We start from the raw sequence: 9,625 nt of genomic DNA on the forward strand, positions 1-9,625 counted from the left end.
GAAGCAGGAAGGTCTGGAGCCAGGCTACCTGTGTTCAAAATTTGAGTTCACTACTAAGGTTTAGATGATTTTACAAAAGTAACTTCTGTCTCCATTTTGTCATCTGTAAAATCAAGATAAAAGTAACAGCTAACTCAAAATATTATTATTATCATATTTATCATTCAGTATATTAAAATGCTTAAATATGTGTTTTATATAGTAAGTTCTCAATAAATGTTATTGCTCTTCCTCCTTATTATCATTATTATTTTCATTATTATTTTTACACAGGGCTTACACGTTTGTTCACAGGCTCCAATGCAATCTGCATGACCTGTTTGTGTATCTTTCTGGTCTTTATTAGGTATTTGTGTTTGAGGCCCCTTGTCTCTTTTTTCTACCATAATTTTATAGTTGTTTATATGTATTACTAACTTCATAAACTAAGCTGTGCAGTTTTCAAACACCTTTTTGTGTATACTAACAAATTATGTATCTCCCAAAATACTAATAAAATAAACTGAAATACTGGCCCTGGAGGTTTTGGGGGTTGGATGGGTAATTATTTAGTAATTTTATTAGTTTTCTGTTCTTATGTGAATCAACTTATTTATCCACATATTGCCTGACAATCAGTATTTTTATATGTATTAGCATAAAGTGGTAACTATTATGCTCCTTTACTTAAAAAGCTCATGCAAGTTTGTTATGAATCCTGGGTTTTCTGGAAGATAAAGTTTAGTGTTTCAGAATGTTTATTAGGGAGCATCTTTTATAAAAGTTTTTATTGGAGTAATGTTGTGTTCGTTTCAGGTGTACAGCAAAGTGAATCAGTTATACATATACATATATATATATACATATACATATATCCACTCTTTTTTAGATTCTTTTCTCATATAGGCCATTACTAGGGAGCATCTTTGAGATCAGTAGCTGTGGAAGAGAAGGGGCAGAAGGAGATGTCAAGCTATGATACCAGCCTAAGAGCCTCAGCTCACCTAATGAGGTGCTCGGGTGATGAAATGGTCCTTTAGATTATCCCACATTGTATAGTGGGACTTTATACTTCATCTTGATCAGCCATTGGATGTGAGGGAAGGTCATGACCTTGAAGGAGCAGTCTGAAGATGCTGACAGCTGAAGGCCATCCACTGATAGCACTTCCAACAGTCAGCTGGCCAGAGTCCTTCCTCCAAGGGGAATATGGATGGTGCATCTCCAAGGCCACCACAGATCCTATTTATAATCATTCCTTTCTCTTTCTTGTTACCTAAAGCAAAATACCAAGAGTTTTTCAAAGTGTTTTTGTCTATACCATTTTAAAAACTGCTCTTAACCGGGCTTTGCTTTTTATTTACTAATTTATATAATTTTTTTGTTCTAATTTTTACATATTCATGCTTTTCTTGGGGTTTATACTGTATTTTTCTTATTTGAATATTTAGTTAAATTATATGAATTCTATTTCCTTGCATCTGAGTATAGCTTTGCTCACAGCACATAGATTTTGATAGTGTAACATTTTTCTTTTCATAGATATTGGAATAATCTGTTATATGTTGTTTTCATTTAGTTTTTAGGTGTGATTCTTAATCTCTAGACTCTTCTTAATTTTTCTCTTAGCTGCTTTATTTTTCCATATATGGTATAATATAGAGGCATACATAATGTCATCCTTGCACTTTTGGAAGTTTTTTCAGTGGCATGTTATACAATACATTTTTAATATATTCTATGAATACTTGAAAAGAAGTTTCTTTTTTTTTCTTTAATAAAACTCTTTTATGAGTTTTATTTAAATTATTGACCTGAGACTGATAATGGAATTAGAAAAGTGTCTACTGCAAAAGTTAGTTTTTCCTTGTATATTTTGTATTTTTACAATATGAAGATTCAAGATCTTTATAGCTTTGATATGGAGCTAACTTTTATTAATATACAAAAGTCTCTTTTCCCTATTTAGTGCTTTTGGTTTGATTTCTGTTGAATCAGCTGTTAATATGTTTAGTCCTGATTTTTTTTTTTGCTTAAATTTGCTTAAATCAGCGTCATATAGTTATCTATGGATGAGGATAGAGATATATATGATAAAGATGAAATTAGGTATAATACCTTTAATATCTCATTTGCAGAATTGAAATTAAAATTACCAAGTAGTATAGACAGAGTTATTTCATAAAAATAACTGCTAATGAAGTAAATCTATCTGAATATAAACTGGTCTGAAAAGTTTTGAAACACAGGATAAGTGTTTTTTAAACTGTATCTTAGGTGCATTTTCCAATAGTATGCTTAGAATATTTACATTTAATTTGTGAATACATTTTCAGGTAAAGCACCTTTAAATTTAAAGCAACAGTTTTAATTGTTAACCTGAAAAGTACAATAAATACAACACAGAGTCCAAAAAGCTTGGTAACTCAGGGAAAAGAGTCAACTTTAGTTCAGATGCTTTTATGTAAGGATACTTTTTTTTTTTTTTCGGCTTTGTTGGGTCTTCATTGCTGCGTGCAGGCTTCGTTACAGTGCGTGGGCTTCTCATTGTGGTAGCTTCTCTTGTTGCAGAGCACAAGCTCTAGGCAGCAGGCTTCAGTAGTTGCAGCACGTGGGCTCAGTAGTTGTGGCTTATGGGCTTAGTTGCTCCGCGGCATGTGGGATCTTCCTAGATCAGGGCTCGAACCTGTGTTCCCTGCATTGGCAGGCAGATTCTTAACCACTGGGCCACCAGGGAAGCCCTGTAGGGAGACTTTAATAATGATAATTAAGAGTTCAAGCAGGTAAGATGGCTAAACTCTTATTATAAGTTGGCTGTAGCTCAATCTCAGTGTTGATCATGCCCACTATATGTATAATTGTGTTTTCGCTAGTTTTATACTTTAGTTTTCTTCTTTAGGCAGATGATCTCTTATTCAGTGGTTTTAGAATTCTTGTCTTCATTTTTTGGGTCATCAGTAAAGGCTTGAATTTGGATTTCACAACAGTTTTAAATGAACTTTTTGTGCCTACTTGCTGCCAAGACAAATCACCTAAAATGAAAAGCAGATGTCCTCATTGGTTCTGTTACCTCAAAACCCCAAACTCTCAATTTAGTAATGAAGAAGTTGATGTTATTTTTGGTTTCAAACTTCTCATTAATACATAGAAGTGGAAGGTATTGTTGTTAACCTCAATTTACTATTTCCCAACATTAGTGGCTCCCATTGGTTATTATGCCCTTGACTTGCTTTTCAATGATTATATTGTCATTCTTTTCAATTCTACATTCATGTACTCTATATACTTAAGGAACTACTTGTCGCATCATGGCAGATAAATGGGTACTGAGTTTTTGCTTTTGAAAAAACATGACAAATTTAAAATCTCCAAAATATATCAAAGGAGACCTTTCAGCATTTCTTTCAGGACCTTAAAATATATGAACTTATGGTAAAAAATATACATGAAGTGGGCCTGAATTCAATTGAATGTCATTTAAATATATCCAAAAATTTTGGACTTTACAGATAGAAAGAATTTGAAAAGAAGTCAAGAGAAAACCAAGCAGTAAGTAGTAAACCCAATCAAGCAGTGAAACACCCTGAGGAGGGGCTTGGGGCTTGAAGGTTTAAATTAGATGGAAATGATGAATTTATAACTTGAATCTATGGGATGTGAGCTGTGAGATCCATCTTTTTCTCAGTAAGGTATGAAGTTCTTTTAATATGTACTGGCTATAAAAAAAAGGTCAGAGGAAGAATTAAAATCCTATTTCCTGGTCAAATTTCCTTGGCCAAAATTTTGTTTACCCAGCTAAGACTATAACCCCATATCTCTTAGAATGAACTGATTGGCTCTTTAATGTATAAGTACTCGTAGCGCATGGAAATTAGAAACAAATATGGAGGGTATGAAGTAATTAACGCCTTTAGGATGGCTGTTTTCTTGTGTTTGTAATGCTTTAGAAAACATGGCAATTATAATATCTAATTATTGGCCAAATGACTCTAATACTCTAATTGAATATTTCATTTTAAACTTGTGATTATAAATTTAGAATTGTAAAAGAATTTGGCAAAGTTTTTAACAGTATTCTAATATTTGAGAAAGTATAATATTCAACCAACTTTTGTTGGCCATAATTTGTTATGGCCATGAATGATCTTCATTGGCAAGAATGTATTTGTTTGTTAAATAATTTAAGTAGTTAAAAATATATTTGGGATTTATAAATGTGATTGTACTTGTTTATGATGGTTTTATTAACTACGTTTGAAAATGGATGACTTCAAAGTTTCTATTGGATTAGTCAAATGCTCTCTTGACAATTATACTTAAAATTGTTCAGATTAATAAGATTTTTAAGTTAGCCTTTGCATTAGTTTTCTGTTGTTAGTGTAACAAATTACCACAATTTAGTGGCTTAAAAGAATACAATGTTATTATCTTTCAGTTCTCCAGGCCAGAAGTCCAAAATATGTTTTAGAGACTAAAAGCATGGTGTTGGCAAGGCTGTGTTCTTTCTGGAGGTTCTAGAGAGAATCTATTTCCTTGAGATTTCCAGCTTCTAGAAGCTACCTGCATTCCTTGACTCATGGCCCCTATCTCCATCTTCAGGCCAGCAGCACAGCATCTTCAAATCTCAGTCGAACTACAGTCCCTGTTTCTGTTTTCACATCTCATTCTCTGCCTCTGACCCTCTTGCCTCCCTCTTATTAAGATCCTGTGATTATACTGGACCCACCAGATAATACAGGATAATCTTTTCATTTTAAGATTTTTAATTTAATCACATTGGCAAAGTCTTTTTTGCCATGTAATGTAACATACTCATATGTTCTGGGGATTAGGATGTGGATATCTTTGGGGTTATCTAACCTATCACAACCTTAAACATATGAGGAGGAAAAGCTTTTTGAATTTATAACTTCAATAAATTTAACATTAATTTTAATAACTCAGTTAACTGCAGATTTTATTTATGTGCACAAAAGCCATTCTCAAAATCACCAAAAAACTCACCTTAATAGTAGCCCTTAGTTCAACAGACACTTGCCTTTCATTTGACAAATTATCTATAATTATTTTCTTTTGCTGGTGCTAGTTGCTTATAATATTCTTTATATCCCTTTTCTCTGAGTTCTTTGGATACTGATGTATAAGATCGTCTCATCCAGTCGTTCATCAGAGTAGACAATTACTTTTGATGTTCACTGACCTTGCTGAAAATATATATTGGGTTGGCCAAAAAGTTCGCTTGGGTTTTTCCATAAGATCTTTTGAGAAACCCAAACAAACTTTTTGGCCAACCCAGTATCTTGTAGTAGGACTCCAAGCCTCTGTCAGCACTGAATTTAACTTTATCCATATATTCTTTTGACCTTTTGGCTTGGTTTTTGGTGAATCAAATAGCAGTAAAATAATTGAATTCAGTTACCTCATTTTTAAAAAATGAGTGAGGTATAAATAAATAAAAATGAAAAAAAATAACTCAGTGTGAGTTCTTTTAAGAATAGAAAATTTAATCCTTTGTATATGTTAAAAGTAGAAGAGTATGTTAAGTAAGAGTTAAGACTTAGTTCTATAACTTTATATGATGATCTGATTTTTGTGCTTCTTTGAAGTCCTTGGTGTTTTCTATTTTTCGTTATCTAGAGCTTTTTGCCAACTGACAGCCAGCAAGTAAAATCTATTCCTTTTTAAAATTTATTAATTAGTAGGTCCTCAGCAAATTTTTGTTGAGGTTGTGTTCAATTATGTTAATCTAATGTCTTTAAGTAGTCTCAGTGTTCATCACTAGTACTTTCATTTTGATTTATATTTTCATCACTTGAATTGTATCATTGATTTGTTTTCTTTTCCAAGAAGAGTGCTTGGCTGCAATATTTTCCAAGTCCTTATAACGTAGGAATGTCTTCAGTTGCTTTCATGTTAGAATAATAATTTGGTTGATGTGGAATTCTCAATTCACAAAACTTTTCCATTAAAATTCTTTTTTGTCCTCTCGCATTCAGTTATGCAGAAGAGAAATTTGAGGACAACCCAACTTTTGTTCTTTCATAGGTAACTTTTTTTTCTGCCTGAGTGCTAATACTTTATTTTGAGTCATTTTTTTCATTGCCTTTCTTGAGTTCATAAGGTTATTCCTTTTCACTCATACACTTGAGTAATTTCAGTTCAGAAGAGGTTTTCTTTTTTTTTTTACCTTTTTTATGGTGAAAACTCTTAAGATCTACTCTCTTAGCAGATCTCAAGTATACAATACAGAATTTTTAATTATATTCACCATGCTGTACATTTGATCCTCAGAACCTATTCATCTCATAGCTGAAAGTTCATACCTTTTGACCAATATCTCCCCATCTCTATTCCTCCCACCCCCAACCCCTTTTACTCACTGCTTCTTTGAATTTGACCTTTTTTTTTTAAGATTCACATATAAGCAGTTCCATACAGTATTTGTCTTTATCTGGTTTATTTCACTTAACATACAGCCCTCCAAGTTCATCCGTGTTGTTGCAAATGACAAGATTTTCTTCTTTTTAATGACTGAATAATATTTCATTGTATATATGCCACATTTTCTTGATTCATTCATACGCCAATAAGCAATTTTTTTCCATACCTTGGCTATTGTGAATAATGTTGCACTGGACATAAGGATGAAGATACTTCTTCCTGTTAGTGACTTCATTTCCTTTGGATGTATACGAAAAGGGAGATTGTTGGATCATATGGTAGTTCTATCATTACTTTGTTGAGGAATCTCCATTACTGTTTTCCATTATGGCTGTAACAGTTTACATCTCCACCAGCAGTGTACAAGGATTCCCTTTGCATCACATCCTTGCCAACATTTATTCTGTTTTGTCTTTCTAATAGACATCCTAAAAGATGTGAGGTAATAACAGATTATGCTTTTTATTTGCATTTCCCTGATGATTAGTGATGATGAGCATTTTTTATATACATGTTGGCCATTTGTATGTCTTCTTTGTGAAAATATTTATTCAGGTTCTCTGTCCATTTTTAAATCAGGTTGTTTTTTGCTGTTGAGTTATAAGAACTCCGTATTTATTTTGTATATTAACCTCTTATCAGATATATGTTTTGCAAATATTTTCTCCCATTTCATTAGTTGCCTTTTCATTTTGTTGATTGTTTCATTTACAGTGTAGAAATCTTTTAGTTTGATGAACTCTTTTTATTTGTTTATTTTTGTTTTTGTTGCCTGTGCTTTTGGTGTTATAGCTAAAAAAACCAATATCAAGGAGCTTTTTGTCTATGTTTTCTTTTAGGAGTTTTATGGCTTCAGGTCTAATGTTTAAGTCTTTAATCTATTTTTAGTTGATTTTTGTGTATGGTGTAAGATAAGGGTTCAATTTTATTCTTTTGCATGTGGATATCTAGTTTTCCCAGCATCACTTATTAAAGAGACAGTCTTTTCCCCATTATGTATAAGGTGCCTGGTCAATAGTTGATTGTATATGCATGAGTTTACTTTTGGGCTCTCTGTTCTGTTGATCTATGTGTCTGTTTTTATGCCAATACCATACTGTTTTGATTACTGAAACTTTGCAATCAAGATGTATGATGCCTCTAGCTTTGCTATTCTTGCTCAAGATTAGGGTTTTTTTGTGGTTCCAAACAAATTTTAGGGTTTTTTTTTTTCTACTTCTGTGGAAAATGTTATTGGAATTTTCATAAGATTATACTGAATCTCTTTGGGTATATGGACATTTTAACAATATTAATTCATCTATTCCATGTACATGAGATATCTTTCCATTTATTTCTGTCTTCTTCTAGGTCTTTCATCAATGTCTAATAGTTTTCAGTGTATAGATTTACCTCCTTGGTTAAAATTATTTTATTCTTTTTGATGCTATTGTAAATGGAATTGTTTTCTTTATTTCTTTCACAGATAGTTCATTATTAGTATATAGAAACACAACTGATTTTTGTATGTTAATTTTTGTATACTACCACTTTATGAATTTATTAGTTCTAACAACTTTTTGGTAGAGTGTTCAAGGTTTTCTACATATAAGGTCTTGTTATCTGCAAGCAGTTTTACTTCTTCCTTTCTGATTAGATAACTTTTGTTTCTTTTCTTGCCTTACTGCTCTAGCTAGGTTTCCAGTACTGTGCTAAATAGAAGTGGCTAGAGTGGGCAACCTTGTCTTATTTCTAATCTTAGAGAAAAAGCTTCCAGCATTTCATTGTTGAGTATGATGTTAGCTATGGAGTTGTCATGTATGGTCTTTATTGTGTTGAGGTACATTTCTTCTGTACCTAATTAATTGAGAGTTTTATCATGAAAGGATGTTGAATTTTATTAAATGCTCTTTCTGCATCTATTGAGATGATCATATAATTCTTAATCTTCATTTTGTTATGTGGTATATCTCATTTATTGATTTGAGCACGTTGAGCCATCCTTGCATCCCAGGGATAAATCCCACTTGCTTGCAGTATATAATCATTTTAATGTGCTGCTGAATTTGGTTCAGTTTGCTAATATTTTGTTGAGGATTTTTGCACCTATATTTATCAGGGATATTGGCCTATGATTTTCTTTTCTCGTAGTGTCCTTGTCTGGCTTTGGTATCAGCTTAGGGCTGGCCTCTTCAAATGAGTTTGGAAGTATTCCCTCTTCTGCAAAGTTTTGGAAGATTTTGAGAAGAATTGGTATTAATTCTTTTTTTAATGTTTGGTAAGGTTTACCAGTGAAGCCATCTGGTCCTGGACTTTTCTTTGTTGGGAGATTTTTGATTACTAATTCAATATTTTTATTGTTATTGATCTGTTAGGATTTTCTATTACTTCATAATTCAGTCTTGGTGGATTGTCTGTTTCTAGGAATTTATCCATTTCTTCTAGGTTATCCAATTTGTTGACATATAATTGTTCATAACAGTTTCTTATGACCCTTTGTATATTTCTGTGGTATCAGTTGAAATCTTTAGTTAGACTAACTAGTTAAAGAAGAGAGAAGACTCAAAAAAGTCAGAAAAAATTTCTTTCCTGTTTAGTTTTTGCTTACTCTTAGTTTTTCAGATTTCTCACCAGGGTATACTCATAATTCTCAGGCTTAGTAACTGATCTGCTGTCCTCTATAGTATTTTTTCTTTTATAATTTCCTTTAGAGGCAACCACTAATTCATTTTTCTACAGTGTCAATTCTGCTTCTCTTTTCTCCATATGGATGCTAATTTAGCTATGCAATTAAGATATAATTTTTAATTAGCTATTTAGTTTAACTTGCCATTAATTTTGTTAATTCCACTTTCTCTCTTTGTCTGAATTAATTTTTCTCTATGAATCCCAGTATTTCTTTCACAGAGGCATATTCCTTGCATATTTTTCAATGGACTGAATAAATATTTTCTAGAATAATTTTTATTTCCTATAGGTTATAGTTTTCAGAAATACGCATTTATTTAGAATGTTTAGGATAATATTCCTTTTCCATTATGCTACAAAAACTTGCACAAGGACTTGCTTTTTTCTTTATTTTAATTCAGATTTTTATAAAAAAAAGATATGTCCAGAAAAATAAGCCTATTTGTTCAATGTAATATAACCTTAGTATCTCCTAGCATGACTTTGTGTTAGGTGTTTTTTGTTTTTATTGTCTTTTTTTTTGTTTGTTTTCTTTTAG

At 32.0% G+C, this 9,625-nt stretch overlaps 1 long non-coding RNA gene across 5 annotated transcripts in view; it reads left to right on the forward strand.

Moving 5' to 3' along the window:
- The window catches only part of LOC309656463, a 235,695-nt gene that overhangs the window by 192,942 nt on the left and 33,128 nt on the right, over positions 1-9,625 (forward strand). The gene's annotated exons all lie outside the window — the stretch shown is intronic.

Source organism: Balaenoptera physalus (assembly GCF_965194825.1).
Source record: "Balaenoptera physalus genome assembly, chromosome: 1".
NCBI lineage: Eukaryota > Metazoa > Chordata > Mammalia > Artiodactyla > Balaenopteridae > Balaenoptera > Balaenoptera physalus.